Here is a 17036-nt window from a genome sequence, read left to right as displayed (position 1 = left end):
TCAAATTCAAAGTACGATACCTTAGTTCCTTTTTCAATAAGTTTTTCTCACGCAGTCTTGATGCTAGGAGTTCTGAAGCCTTCTTCGATACTCCCAAATCACTTGCCAAATCAGTCAACTCATGCTGATTAAATCCCTTTATGAAAAGAGTCCTCTTCAATTTCAAACTCTTCATCATTCTTGTCACCTAGTTCATCACTATAATCATGTTCTTCAAGAGAGGGCAGTGTAATCAAAACCGGCACTGGAATTTCATTTGAATGAGCCAATGGGCATATAGCCGATGGTAGACTAGGATATTCTTTTACAGTTACATTTATTTTTCTTGTTATATCCAGAAGTTTTCACTATACAAAAGTAACAGTCACTGAAATGATCTCCTGGCTCTTGCTAAACCATAGGTATACCAAATGGCATCTTATCATGTGTTCCCTTTGTCCACATCCATAAACCCTCGAGACACTGCACACCTTATGAGGGGCCGAAGACTTGATCACCAAGTTTAACTTTGAAATATGCCAAATAGGCTTGCACTACAAATGTGCTGATGTTCGCCCTTTGACTGGGAATGGTGAAACAGCCACAGATATAACAAAATGAATCAGGGTTGTTTAGGCACTTACGACGAAAAACAGCAGAGCCAGACATGGTCTGAAAGAAAGAAAATACGTGTGTAAGTAGAAAGATAAATTTTGCCTATTCACTACGTAGAGCAGCGCACAACCTCTGACCACGCTGTCTTGCATACAAATGAATAGCCTATACAAATCCTCGCTACAGTAATCACATTAATATAGGCAGTAGAGAAAAAAACTGAAGTGATAGAAGAAAAATAACTGCACTTTTTAGAATCAGCATACCTATTTTAGTGTAAATAAGCTTAAAAATTGAAGTCAACAAAAAATGTATTCAAAATTGTTCCCCTGCATTATAGTAATAAATAATCTCGTGTATTCCCCATACAATATTTATCTGATTGTGTATGGCACGTCTCACATTCTGCCTGCCATAATCCATGCAATATTCATCTGATTGTGTATGGTACATATCACATTGTAGATGAACTTATTGCACCAACCCTAATCTCCCCATCGATTTATCTCTGTTCATTATCCCTTTCTTCCAGTTAAGTGCTCATTGATATTTTTTGTCCTGCTAACCCCTTCCCTACCCAGGTTCAACTGATATCCCAAATTCCTTGTTACTCCCACCAGTCCATCCATATTCAGAGCCCAAAGACCTTCTATTTAAATACCAAGCAAGGTCACGTGGGTCCCTGGTCACGTGGCCAAATTAAAAGTGCAATGGGAATTATTCCAGGAAATTGAAGCAGGAATTGGCCACACCATTATACTCTGCAACTCCCATCTCATGCCTATGGACTTATTCATCTTTAAGCATCCACCTGGACTCCAACACAACCTTTACTGCTGCCATCCTCAATTGCTATCTCACCAATCCTGGATCTGGTCAGAATTGAAACATTTGCTAAAGTATAGCAAATTACTTTTAATACATCTATTCCAGGTTTGCTGGATCACCCAGGTTCACGGATAAAAGTGTATCCTACCTAACCTTGGAGAGCTTTCATAAATCGGGACCATTGTCTCTACTCCTTCCCACTCCTGCTTTCTCTCTGTGCTCCTGCACTGTTTTTCTCTACTGCTACTTTATGGTGACATCTCACCCAACCCTGGTCCCCTCCCTCTTCCCTACCCGTTCAGCAAAAAACTCCCTTCTCCTAACCTCATTCCCATTTACCCTGCCCATAAGTTCTTAACTACTTTCTCTGGCAGTCTTTGGAATGCCAGATCTGTTGGCAATAAATTAACCTCTATCCACAACTTTCTCCTCTCTAAACTTCCTGGCTCTCACTGAAACTTGTCTTTTCTCCTCAGACTCTGCCTCTGCTGATGCTCTCTCCTACGGAGGCCTGCACTTCACACCCTACTACTACCTCTAGACCTGGCAACAGAGAAGGTGGTGGTGTTGGTCCCATTCTCTCCCCTAACTGTACATACAGTCCTTCCTACCCCTCCCTCTCTCATTTTCACCTCTCTTGAAGTCCACTCTGTCTGTCTTTTGCGCCCCCTACCCTTTATTGTTGCTGTTTTCTAAAGCCCCCCCTCCTGCCCAGTATCACAATTTTTGGATAACTGGCTTCCTCACATTCTTTCTCATGACCTGCTCATCCTTGGTGACTTTATTGTTGCAGTAGTTGACCCCAACCATCCCTCCTCAGCTAAAATGCTCTCCTTTACCTTGCCAAACACATTTTAGACCTGGTATTTTCCAAAATCTGCAACCTCACCCACCTTGACAACTCACAATTTCCCCTTTCTGATCACAACCTTATCACCTTCAACCTATCCAACTCTTGCCCCACTTTGCCACATCCCAGGCCTGGTCAATGGCAGAGAGATATCTGCAACCTTGACCACAATGTATTCTCAAACTGCCTTACGTTTTAAACCCTCACCTTCTCTAAAATCACGTCTCCAGATAGAGCTGCCACTTAGTTCAAGCACACTCTTTCTCTGGCTCTGGATACAGTTGCCCCTGCCACCTTCCGCTACCCCCATCCTGCTAACCCCCGACCCTGGCACAACAATCACACCAAACATCTAAAAAAAAAATGTTCATGCAGCTGAGTGCAATTGGAGGAAATCTGGCCTCAGCACCAACTTCATGGACTACAAAGCCAGACTACACTTTAACACTGAACTCGCTGTTTGTTGCCAAGCAAAATTATTTCTACACTGTCATTTCCTCCCAAGCTTCCAATCCATGCAGCCTCATCCTAACAATTGAATCCCTCCTAAAACTCACACCTGCTCCCCCACAACTACCTTCTCTGCCCAAGACATAGCCACCTCCTCTCTTCACTCATCATCTCTATTTACTACCTGTCCCCTTGACCCCATTCCCTCTAAACTACTCCATGCCCGTTCCTCTACCCTGGCCCCAGCCCTAACCGAACTATTCAACCTCTCACTTTCTACTGATATCTACCCCTCTGCTTTCAAACATGCCATCATTCCCCCTATCCTGAAGAAACCCTCGCTAGACCCCCTCCCTACTTTCTAGCTACCGTCCTATCCCCCTTCTCCCATATGTTTCCAAATTTCTTGAGCACCCTGTCTATAAAAGACTCAATGATTACCTGAGCACCAACTCTCTCCTTGACCCTCTCCAGTCTAGCTCTCAAGCTGCCCATTCCACCGAAACAGCCCTTACTAAGTGGCCAATGACATCATCAGAACTAAGTCTCAAAGCAACTTTTCCCTCTTCCTTCTCCTTGATCTTTCCTCTGCTTTTGACACTGTTGATTAACCCCTTCTATTAAAAATCATGCACTTCAATGGTATCAGTAACACTTCTCCCTCTTGGTTTGGTTCCTACCTGTCTGACTGCTCCTTTGAAATTTCTTTCAATGGTAAGCCCTCCTCCCCTACTCTCCTCCCTGTTGATGTTCCCCAAGGGTCAGTCTTTGGACCGGTTCTCTTTTCTCTGTACACCTCCTCTCTCGTACACGCTCTTATCTCCCATCTAAACTACTGTAACATTCCCCTCTCTGGTATTCCACTAACCGGATTCTCTTCTCTACAATCTATTATGAATGTTGCAGCCAGATCTCTCCTCCCACCACTTCCCACCATTACATCTAGATGTTACTGCTACCCCTAACAGCCGGGAGAGCAGCCCATCTACTAGGGGAGGGGAGGGAAATCCAGGAAAGAAAAGACAATTAGTTGTCATAGAGGATTCTATGATAAGGAGGACTGATAGAATAGTTTGTCGCCCAGATTCCTTCAACCGAATGTTTGCTGTCTTCCTGGTGCCAGGGTTCAGCATGAGATGGAACGAGTGGACAAGTTACTGGGAGGGGCTGGACAGGACCCAGCTGTCTTGGTCCATGTTGGAACCAATGACAAGATCGATGGAAGATGGAGGATCCTTAAAAATCTGTTTAGGGGACTAGGTTTCAAGTTGAAGGAAAGGACCTCCAAGGTTATGTTCTCTGGAATATTGCCTGTACCATGGGCAACACAGGAAAGGCAGAGGGAGCTTAGACAGTTAAACGCATGGCTTAAGTCCTGGTGCAAAAAGAAAGGGTTTTGGGTTTATAGAGCACTGGGCTGACTTTTCATTGGGGTACAACCTGTATGTCAGAGATGGTTTGCACCTAAATGAAAGGGGGTCTGTTGTGGTAGGGGAAAGATTTAGGGGATTGGTGGAGAGATATTTAAACTAGGACAGAGGGGGGTGGGACAGTTAAGGTGGCAGAAAGGTTAGTCGGGGGTCAGCCACTAGTGGCTTGGTTTGGGGGATAGTTAGGGGGAAGATTATGGATAAATGTATGGAGCTTCCCATGTTACAAACAAACATAGGATAGTGCAGAACTAGTTGTACTGAAAAACAAAACAATTTAGAAAACAATGCTGGTAAATGCAGCAATGGTTTAAAGAGCCTGTTCACTAATGCTAGAAGTCTAGCAAACAAAATAGGGGAAGCCTTAATGGGTGAAGAGCATTATGACTTAGTTGGCATTGTTGAATCCTGGCTTTATTCTTCACATGACCCAAATTCTTGGGTATATTCTCTTTCGTAAAGACAAAGCCAAACGAAACGGTGGTGGTGTCTGTGTGTATATGAGAAGTGATCTGAAAGTGAATGTGAAAGAAGAAATTGCACAAGGGTTATAGGCCCCCCAGTGCTAAGGAAGAAATAGAAAATCAGCTTCTAGCACAGATAGAAAAAGCAGCAAAAAGTGGAAGTGTTTTAATCATGGGAGATTTCAACTACCCTGAGATTGACTGGAGTAATGGCACTACAGGTACAGCAAAAGGGAGGAAATTTGTGAATTTAATACAAGATAATTTTATGGTACAGTTTACAAATGTGCAAATAAAAAAGAATCTGGGTAGCAGTGACCATAAAATGATTTCATTTATTGTAAGTTTATAAACAGAAAGCATAAACAGGCAAGATAAAAACATTTAATTTTAAGAGAGCAGATTTTCCATTATTAAGGGGGACCCCCTGTGACTTGCACTAGGAGACAATATTGTCCTCAAAGAATACAGAACAGATATGTGAATGTTTTAAGTCAGTTCTACAAAAGCACACTGAAAAATGTATTCCAATGGGTAATAAGTTTAGGAGGCTAAAATTAAAACCTATGTGCCTCACAGCTGATGTTAAAAAAGCCATAAGGACTTCAGCCGGTTCAGGCACCTCATAGAGGAGTAGACGTGCGGTGCAGAGGCTCCCGCTCACCTGCACATCCTGGCTGTTTCTAGCCTATTTCACGCCGCAGAAGCCAGGGTGCAACATCCGCACTACACAACGACCTTCCGCATGAAGAAATTCCTGGAGAAGACACCGACGGATCATTCCCAGTCACCGCCGCATCAGCAGGAGAAGGGGCACACCACGCTCTCCAAGATGGCCACCCATCCTCCACTGCAGCATCAGAAGGCTCTATCTGTACGTACAGAACAATGTGAGTCCTCCTGCATCCAATCACACGCTGATCACAGATGCAGGTGCAGTGATGTTAAAACCCACCCTTCAGGAGGCAATAGATTCAGCCATAAACAGGGATACAATTGATCAGGCAGGACATTAGGGAACACTCTTAACGTTTACACAATGCTGAGGATAGGATTTCCTCAGCAGAGCATGATCTCCTGCAAGCAAAGGGCACTATTGTGGTGATGAGCCAGCAAAGAGCTAGTCTGTCGGAAAAAAACGATGACCTTGAAATAAACGAAGGAATAATCTACGCATTGTAGGGATCCCTAAAAAGTATTCTCCAGGGCAACTCCTTGAACTGTGCTCCACCACTATATCAGCACAACTTGGAATTATTAAAACATGTCCAGTGGAAAAGGCCTATCATCTGGGCCAACAGAGAAAAGGACAGTAAATACCCTAAGCCCATTTTTGCACGCTACCATGATTATGCTGACAGACTTGCCATCCTGCAATCTTACAGATCTCAAAGAGAATTGCCTCTAGAGGGCACAAATTTGTTGGTTTTTGCAGACTATTCGGTGGAGGTGTCCTGCAAGAGGAAAAAAATTTGACTTACGACTCCACAAATTCTTCAATAAGGCGCGGAAACTACTGGTGAAGCTCACCCGCCCCTGCTGTAACCAAATGTATATTCCAGCCCTGTACAATAGCTACAATAGCTTTAGTAAATGGTAAGGCCCCCTGCCTGGATGGGCTGACGGCTGAATATTATAAAATGCACAAGGAAGATATTATAGAGGACTTAGGAAATTTTTGTAAGGCAGTGTGGCATACTGGGACATACCTCCCTTAGGCGAGAGAAGCCTTTATCAAAGTTCTTCCAAAACCAGGCAAAGACCCTCGACAGCCAGCATCATATCGCCCAATCTCACTTATAAACTTAGACGCCAAATAGCTTTTCAAAATTTTGGCAGATAGATTGGCACAATACCTACCTAGCATTATATCTCCTATGCAAGTAGGATTGTCAATGGCAGATCTGCAGTAACTAACATAAGCCAAGTGCTCACAGTTCTAGAATATGCCAAATGTCATCCTACCCTAGACCTAGCTATAATAAATATTGACGCTGAAAAGGCGTTCGACAACGTGCATATTCCGTGGTTATTCCAAGTGCTGAACAAAATAGGTTTACAAGGGCCCTACTATATTTTACTAGCAGCCATGTACTCTAACCCCCAGGCCCAGATAAATGCCCCTGGTTTTCTATCACAAACCATATAATTAGGTCAAGGCCCTCTCTCGCCGCTTTTATTCAACCTAGCCAATGAACCGCTGTTGTAATACATAGAGGCAGCAGCACCCCTTCATGGGATATAAATGCATGATGTGGAAATAAGAGCCGCATTATTTGCGGACGATATCATACTATTTACCTCTGAGCCCACAGCAGACATTACTACTATTCAGCGCATGTTAATCCCTGTTTTGGGGACGTAGCAGGATTAAAAATAAATTAGAGTGAGATACTTCCCTTGACCAATGAAAGGGACAGGCAGTGGGTAACACCCTCACCAGGGATCTCACTCACTTGGGCATACGCATTGGAAAATCACCTACGTCTCTTTACAAATTTAACTATCCACCATTGTTCCAAAAAATAAACGGAGAACTAAGACTATGGGCCCGATTCATCAATGAAATGCGCGTACGCTGGACGCGTGCATGGTCGTGGACGGTTTCCAGCAAGCTGGTTTCCCGTGGTCCAGAGCCGAGTGCGCTCGTACATGCGCCTTCACTGCCAGCCGGATTCCTGCCTAGTAAAACACATTCCATACTAGTAAACACTTCATAATATGTCATCTCACAATAGTATGAATTGTAAAAAATTCTCACCAAGCATTTGTGATCTAATTAAAATGTCATTGTAGTTTGTCTTAATAGAAATTTTATATATAGATACATATATAATTATATCGTACAGTAATTATAAATATATATATATATACACACACACATATACATAAGAAGCAAACAAAAGAACGTGTGTGTGCTTGTGACTTTTGTGGAAAAATTTTGTTCCATGGCTTCGCGCGCGCTCAGTCGCAAGATTTCGGAGGCGGCTCCTCCGATCAGGCATCGTAAGCTTTTATATAGGCGCTTATGTAGAGGAGTTGAACTCGGTAAACTCTTGCTTAACAGAAAAGAAATGTCATTTTAAAATATGCTTTTTCTTAGCGCATATAGATGTTTGTACATTTGAACAGCACAAACATTTTTTTTAGAGCTCAGGGTAATATGTGTGCCATTAGAAAGAATGATTTTTTAGGGGAACAGTGACTTTTAATGCAAGCTCGCCAGTGTAAAGCTGCCGGGGATGTGCAGCTCCGGTCGTGAGCTCATTCAATTGCTGAATTGCGCGATGGCTTCCGATTTCGGATAGCGAATACAAATGTGCGAGCGAGCTTCCGATTTTGCTTGATGAATCAGCCTCCCTGGGAGAAGCTAGCATTGTAATTGTTGGGGCGGTGCAATCTTGTTAAAATGGTATCCTTACATCTTACTATATCCACTACAAACCTTGCCGATCCTATTGAAACAAGCTGTTATACAAGCTTTAAATAAATCTTTCCCATAATTTTTATGGTTGTGGAAACAGCCTAGGATATTATTAACTAAACTGTACCTGGCAGTGATAGAAGGGGGTGTAAGCTTTCCCATATTCAGACTTTATAACCTAGCCTGCAATATTTGCCATGTCATGGACTGGATAACAGATACTTCATATTATTCTAATATGCAACTGGAGAAAGCATTAGTTCACCCTTGGCATTTAACAGGATTATTACACAATAAACTATCGCAACTACCACAAGATCTGAAACACAACCTCATTGTTAGGGACACGATACTTACCTGGAGAGAACGCAGACGTAAGCTGGAGTTACCATGCTCTCTGTCTAAATACCTGTCCTGGTGTCACAGTACAGTATTCTGGTGATTCCCCTATCAAACCCTTTAGTGGTCTCCATGGTGAATGGGACAGTCCTGCCTGGCAGTATTCAGCATGCCACCGTGCCACTTACTATGAAGCCCGGGGCACTGAAACCATCTCCTTTCTGGTCATCCCCAGAGCAGTTCATTCTGTCCTACTCGGGTTGCCCTGGCTCCGCGAACATGTTCCGGTTATTGAATGGAGTTCAGGGGACATACTTTCTTGGAGTGCCATCTGCTTTCAAGAGTGTCTTCCCAGGTTACTTCCTGTCCAGCATATCTGCTCTTCTGCTGCTTGCCCACTGCCTGGCTTGCCAATACCCTACTGGGGGTTTGCTGATGTTTTTAGCAAAAAACATGCTGAGATGCTACCACCGCACCGTCCTTATGATTGCGCCATTGATCTGGTCCCCGGCTCTTCTCCTCAGGTTGGAGTGTACCCTCTTTCTATACCTGGGACAGTTGCCATGTCAGAATACATTTGGGAGAATTTGGAGAGAGGTTTTTTTCGCAAATCGTCATCCCCAGCAGGGACTGGGTTATTTGTGCAAAAGAAGGATGGTTGCCTACGTCCCTGCATCGATTACAGAGGTTTAAAAAAGATCACCATCAAGAACAAGGATCTGCTGCCCCTTATTTCTGAACTCTTTGACCCACTTCAGGGGGCAACTGTGTTCACGAAGTTGGACTTGTGTGGTGCCTAAAATCTGATCCGCATTCGTGAAGGGGACGAGTGGAAAACTGCCTTCAACACCCGGGATGGTCATTATGAATAATTGGTAATGTCATTCGGGCTCTGTAACGCACCAGCAGTTTTTCAGAAATTCGTAAACACTGTTTTCCGTGATCTCCTCTATATCTGCGTGGTCATTTATGTGGATGACATCCCAGTCTACTCCAAGGATCTGCCTACTCACTGTGACTATGTCAAGACAGTCCTGCAACGGCTTCGGAAAAATAGACTCTATGCCAAGTTGAAAAAAATGCCAGTTTGAGCTCTCTAAACTCCCATTTTTAGGCTACATTGTCTCTGCAGAGGGTTAATTTATGGATCCCGATAAACTTTCGGCTGTGCTTGAGTGGCCACAACCACTTGGGCTAAAACCAATTCAGAGATTTCATGGCTTTGCAAATTACTATCATCAATTCATTAAAAGCTATTCTACATTAATTGCTCCAATTACTTATTTGACCAAGAAGGGGAGCAATTGTAAGATTTGGTCACTGAAAGCACTCCAGGCCTTTCAATCCCTGAAGAAGGCCTATGCGTCAGCTCCTGCTTTGGTGCGCCCAGACACGTTTCAGCCCCTCTTCTTAGAAGTGGATGCTTTTTCTGTCGGAGTTGGCGCAGTTCTATCTCAGAAGAATGCTTTAGGCAAGCTGAGATCCTGAGATTCTCGAATAAGTTCTATCCCGCTGAGAAGAACTACACCATTGGGGACCGTGAGTTACTCGCAGTCAAGCTTGCCCTAGAGAAATAGCGCCACTTGCTAGAGGGAGCTCAACATCCAGTGACCATTTACACAGATCACAAGAATCTGCAGTATTTACAGACTGCTCAACACTTGAACCCCTGCCAAGGCCGTTGGGGGCTCTTTCCCTCCAGATTTATTTTGCGGTACCTCCATCTTTGAAGATTCACAATTCTTTTCTTGTATTACTTCTCAAGCCAGTTATTTTTAACAGATTTTCCAAGAAGAATAAACCTTCTGGTCCCGTTTCTGCTGCTTCGGAAGAAGAGTACAAGATTGAGCAGATACTAGACTCCAGATTTGTCCAGGGTTCTTTAGAGTACCTGGTCTACTGGAAGGGCTATGGCCCTGAGGAACGTTCCTGGGTACCTTGTAAGGATCTTTATGCTCTCGGTCTATGCAAGTTTCCCCACAACCCTTGGATATTCCTGAATATTGAATTGAATTCGTTTTTTGGTACCAACCACTTAACTGATTTTGCAGAATCTATGCATTTCCACAATGTATGGAGGGAGCGTTACCCATTAGAAAGTCAATTTACATTTTATTCTCAGGTGCATGCATCACATTCTCGAATAGATTACCTTCTGTGCTAACCTGCATTGAGTTCTTTGGTTGATTCCCCAGAGATAGGAACGATGGTAATGTTGATTTGGAATATTATCTGCATACATATGGATGTTATATCCCCTATCAATGCATATAGATATTCAATAAAAGAAGGTTCATGCACAAATGATAGCTAGTCACTCAAACAGTTTAATTAAGAAAGAAGGTGAAACATAAAGTACACAGAAATATTGTTTGATATCTAGATATAGGAACTCCAATCAAAAATATATACAGTACATGGAAATAAGGTTATTAGTAGGTAACCCCTGTAATAATCTAATAATGCTTAGTACAAAATACAGTAATTACAAAACGGCAAAGTAATGCAATAATACTATATACACACATAAGACTACAATGAGGAATATCTTATAGCTACCTGCTAGAGGTTAATGGGTACCTCAGTAGTCTAATTCCTTCAGAAGAGGACTCCATACCAGCTTTCCTAAGGAGACCCTCAGGAGACAAGGAGCAAGCAAGAGAGCAAGCCACAGCAAGCTAGCAAGCAAGAGCAAGAGCTCTAAATTCTTTTAGTTCCCATGTTTATATAGTTAATTCCCATTAGGTATCCTTGGGGCTCTTGATATGGTTAGTGGGTGTGTGTCACAAACCTATGTCTAAATGAACCTTATTGCACATGCTCAGTTTGCACCGCACTTGGCACATGCTCAGTGCGTATCCTTACTCTGCACATGCCCAGTGCAAGCTCCAATCAGAGACTAGGACGGCACTATATGAAGGCTCTATGATTTCCTTCCAGTGCGGATTGATTGTGACAACTTCCCGTTTCCTGGTTGCTGATTCCTCATTCCTGGTTGCTGATTCCTCATTCCTGGTTCCTGCTCCTGATTCTTCATTCCTGCTCCTGATTCTTGGTTTCTGCTCCTGGTTTCTGCTTCTGATTCTTAATTCCTGCTCCTTATTCTTGGTTCCTGCTCCTCGCTACTCATGCATCCTCTGCTCTCCATCTGATCATCCGTGTCTGACTTCCAAGGTTTGTCTGCAATCTACTTTCACCACTGTGATCCGCAAAGTCATTGAACATTTACTAGCATTGTTGTTTGCCCAGTCATTGGACATGTTCCTTTACTGTTTACCTGCAAGGTCATTTGACATTTACCATTATCAGGTCTGCAATTAAACTAAAAGGGACATTTACCCATTAACCCGATACACATGTGTGTGATCTCCTGGTTAATCACCGTCAAGATTCCCTCAAACAGAGCTCTCCTTTCTGAAGGCTGACAGTGTGTTCTGTACGTTGACCATTGGTTGACACACACCCCACTAGATTGGGATTGGTTAATGTAATTTGATGGACCTCCCAGCTAAATTTGATATGTGAATCTGAAGCTGGAATCTAAGTTTAGTGCTCAACAAGAGGTCCAGCAGGGTCATCACCCCAATCCATCTGTCCAGTTAGGCGTCCATCTTCAGCTAACTCAGGCTTGATGGATGTATTACCCCTTGAGGGTCCTACTGGTAATCAGTTTGTTATGGAAACTAGATCTTGTGTACTGGCATGTTTTATTATCTGTTTTGTTTATTGTTCCTTGGGTGAAGTTCTTTGATAACCACTGATTAGACATCCCCTAGGTGATCCAGATGGCCAGTACAAAGTAAAACAGGTTCCATGTTTAAACACAACACTCCTGCACCTATACACATACATTATATATACATATATATCTATCCACATATATCTATAAACAATCTTGAGGTGCAACAGGTAATATCGGATCATGCCCCAATAATGTTAAATGTGCTGAATAATCTCCTGAGGGGTGAAGCGTATATTTGGAGATTTCCATTCCACTTCTATCGAGACCCAGAAATGTGGACGGTGGTACAATCAGCCTGGACGGAGTAAAAATCACAATGAAGGGCATCAGACAGATCCCATATTGTACTAGGAGGTAGGAAAAGGTTATTTTAAAAGAGCAATAAGGGCTTTTATGGCTAAACGTAAAAAAACTACTAGAGATAACTATTTCCAGGGTTTAAATGTTCTGAGAACAGCGCAACAAGAATTAAATACCAACCCCTCAATATCGACTAAGAACAAATGGAATGGGACAAAAAAGATTTTGATGGGTGGTTGGATAAGTTTGAACAATATATACAAAAACATGTGTCAGTCAAATTCCATAGATTTGCCGATGATATTTTATTTTTCACAGCTAATCCTTCAGTGGACATAATTTCTATTCAGGAGCTGTTCTCTTGTTTTAGTGCCATCTCCAGACTGAAAATACATTTTCAAAAAAGTGTAATACTTCCCCTATCACAATCTAAAAGGAGAAAATGGATGGAAAACTCTTAATTTATGGTAATCAACTACCGTATTTTTCGGACTATAAGACGCACTTTTTCTTCCCCAAAACTGGGGGGGAAAAGTGGGTGCGTCTTATACACGTCTTATAGGCCGGAGCGTCTTATAGTCCGAAAAATACGGTAATTTCTAACTTATCTGGGGATTAAGTTTGGTAAATCGCCATTCTCTCTGTATCAATTGAATTATCCACCGTTGATTCAAAAGATTTTACGAGAATTGAAGATTTAGGATCAGCTACTGCTGTCCCTTTTGCCCATTGGTTAAAATGACATCTTTTGAGGGGCCTTTATATCCTATGGAGACCATACCACTGTTGCTTAAACATAAGGATGTTCAAATACTTAATGCAGCATTTAGCTCTTTTCTTTGGCAGGGTAAGAGGGCGAGGATATCTATATCTAAACTGTGCCTGCGCAAAGAGGAGGGGGGAGTGAATTTCCCAGAAATAGGACTATATAACTTCTATATATAACTGCTTACTGTGCCATGTTGTTACCTCCAGACATTTAAATTATTTTTTACAGCAAAACTTTTGCACCATAAAATCAGTGAACTCTGGAAGGAAATTAAAACTAATGTATTAATCAGAGATACGATGTTAACATGGCGAGAAATTCAACGCAGGTTAAATATACCTACAAATGTTTCTAGATATTTGCCGTTTGTGGGCAATCTCAGTTTTTCATCAGAAAAAATATCTACAGTATTCCATAAGTGGAGAGAAAAGGGTATTGAGAGTTTGGGGGACGTGGTTGATAAAGATACGTTTCGACTCTATTCTAGAGATGTTATACAACGTAAATATGATTTGTCATTTCAGATGATTCACCCATTATTTTACTTGCAAATATGTATTTATTATAAATCTCTGACAACCATGCATTCACAATTTCATCCTTTACGCAACAATCTCTTTGATACATTCCTCACCATCATCTCCACAATCTATATCTTTGTATTATCAGTTTTGCCAAGGGATGTTTTTAAAACCGCTATTCTCATCAAATGTTCGCCATTGGCAAAAAGAATTTCTGATTCCTGAATTGATGGACCACATTTTGCAGGGTTATTTATTGGTGCGGAAAATTGTAGTGAATGAAGTCTGGAGAGAAACTCAGTTCAAGGTTATGCATCAAGCATATAGGATCACTAGGATCACTGCATCAAGTACTGGGAAATCATCTAAATCTTACTGTTTGAAATGTAAGACTGAAGGTATTACGTTAACACATAGCTTATGGAACTGTTCTTTGGTGTTAGATTTTTGGAAAACTGCAATGACTTTTATTACTGATATACCTGAACAACGGATACCACTGTTCCCTATCCCATGTTTGTTTGGATCCTGGGAGAATGTAATTTCCCCTGATATACATTTAAAACATAAAGGCCCTAATTAATCAAGCAGAATCGGACGCTCGCTCGTGCATTCGTATTCGCGATCCGAAATCGTACGCCGTCGCGCAATTCAGCAACTGAATAAGCTCGCTGCCGGAGCCGCGCATCTCCGGCAGCTTTACACTGGCAAGCTTGCATTAAGTCACTGTTCCCCTAAAAAATCATTCTTTCTAATGGCACACATATTACCCTTAGCCCTAAAAAAAAATGTTGCGCTGTTTAAATGTTTTAAACATTTATCCACTCGGCTTTCAGCAAGAAACGTAGCGTATCCCACGGACGAACAACACACTTTCGTGCTCCCGGCGTGTTCTCACAGCATCGGGAAGAGAATAAAATGGGACCAGCATCTAAATCAAAGCGTCCCGCGGCGCAGCAGAATCCATCCCGCGGCGCGGCCTCCAAATCCAAGATGGCGCCGATGCCTTCACCTCCGGCGTCCTCAACCTCTTCTTCTGTGCATCACTCTGAAGATAGTATGGATGCTTCCCTTGGCAATCCTCCAGAACACACCACCAATGACGATTCCTTTTTTTTACAAAAAATGAGAACCATGATCCGAGAGGAGCTAACGCAAGCTACAACATCTTTTGTATCGGAGTTACGGAGTTAAAGCGTGATATTCAAGAGATTGGCCATCGTATAAATACTCTGGAATCTAGAATGGATGATGCTACGACAGTATTGGATACCTTGGATCAGGATATGAATGCAGCACAAAAGGAGATTTCTCTCCTGAAAGATCAATTGGAAGACCATGAGAACCGGTCCAGACGAAGCAATCTACGCATTAGAGGTATTCCTGAGACAGTTCTAGATTTACAGGGTTATGTCACGGCCCTGTTCCAGGAACATTTTATTTTCTTGCCCTGTGACTCCTGGGGGGAAGGGGGGTCCTACACCGGGCCCGGTTTTACGGGGTGCGGTGTGGGACCCCTCCTTGGAGCTTCTTTACTGCTTGACCACCGGTGCTGGTCAATTTGGTCTCTAATTTTATATTGGTTACTTGATAATTGCTATGTCCTCGATCCCCTTAGGTGTGTTGGTACGCCTGCCAAGTACTGTTGTTCCCCTGTGGTTCTTAGGGATTCCTGGGGACCGGTGAGCGATGAATAGCCCTTAGTCGCTTATATGCGACTGACTCAGGTTGGTTCAATGTACATGTGTTTAATTTTTTGTTTCCCTGTCCCTCCCTTTTCTGTACCTGTTCCTCACTCCCTCTCCTAAAGGGCATTTTGCACTACTTCTGCTATTTTGGGTGTAGGTGATTTGTCTTTCTACCTGTTCTGCTGAGAAATGTGGGTACTGTACCATGGTCTTAACTACATTGTACTTTAATGGCTACTAAAATTCTCTCTCTCAATGTAAAGGGAATTCTAACACTAAGAGGAAGCTGGCGCTCAGGGAATTTAAACGCCATTCGGCAGAGGTTATTTTTCTGCAGAAACACATTATGATAATACAGGCACCTTTATTTTTTTTTCTAAATATAACCCGTATGCCCATATGGCAAATTCTCCTTCCAGAAAGAGAGGAGGGGTTGCCATTTTGAAAAAAGACTCCTTTAATTTTCCACTAACTCGTTCTGTTATTGACCCTGATGGCCGATGTGGGACAGCTGCCATTACTTTCCAAGATACTAGCTTTACTGGAGGAGTTTACCCATACTTACCAGATATTTGGGGTGATTTTAATGTGATTTTCTCCCCTACGCAGGACAGATTGTCTGCTTTTACGTCCCCTCAGCCAGCTTCTGATTTACAACAATCTAAGGCCTTTCAGCAGCTCATTCGACGCTACTAGTTATATGATGATTGGCAAATTCAGCATCCCAGTTAAACATTTCACATTTTACTCTCCGCCACACCACACCCATACTCGCATTGATTATATTTTTATTAATCTACCACTACTGCGGAACAGTGTCTCTGCCGACAACCATCCTATTACATGGTCGGATCATGCCCCGGTCACCTTGGATATCAATCACCAAATCCAACCTCAATATGGGTATACAAAATTATTTCACGGAAAACAAGGGTTTAGTGGCGCATACTCCCACTCTTTGGGAGGCCCACAAGGCGGTTGTTAGAGGCCAGTGTGTGTCTTTAGGCTCTCGTTTAAAACAGAACTCCAAAATTGCAACGTGCCCTGACTGAGCGGGAGTTACGCTCTGCAGAGGAGAAATTAAGTAATTTGGGTCTTGTGGGAGATGAACTCTCCTCTGCTCCAAATTGAGGGCATTGGAGTTGAGGAAGGTCAGTTGGATGATGCAACCTACCTGACAACTTAATTATCATAACGGTAACAAGGCAGACATGGTATTAGCACGTAAATTTAAAGATGCGCAGGTTAATTTCTCTCCCATGGCCATGAAAATTACTACACCCAATTGTATCAAACTGTGCACTTGTTCCCTAGGGAGAACCCTGCAAGAGAAAATAGACTCCTATCTAAGAGAAATAGATCTCCCTCAGCTGACGGAGGAGCACCTAGAGCAACTGAACCGCCCCATTATCGGGGAAGAAATCTTTAATGTCATTTCTCATCTCCCTTCCAATAAAGCTCCTGGTCCAGATAGCCTATCATACCTATATTACAAAAACCTTTTGCCAAACTTACTCCCACACTTTAAAAATTTATTTAATGATTTTATGCAGGGTAAACCCATACCACCTTCTATGTCCAGCTCTCATATAACGGTCATACCCAAATCTGATAAGGACCCGATAGATTGTACCAAT

The sequence above is a fragment of the Pyxicephalus adspersus genome, chromosome 9, assembly GCF_032062135.1.
Source record: "Pyxicephalus adspersus chromosome 9, UCB_Pads_2.0, whole genome shotgun sequence".
Lineage (NCBI taxonomy): Eukaryota > Metazoa > Chordata > Amphibia > Anura > Pyxicephalidae > Pyxicephalus > Pyxicephalus adspersus.
Note: the sequence above shows the minus strand (reverse complement) of the source record.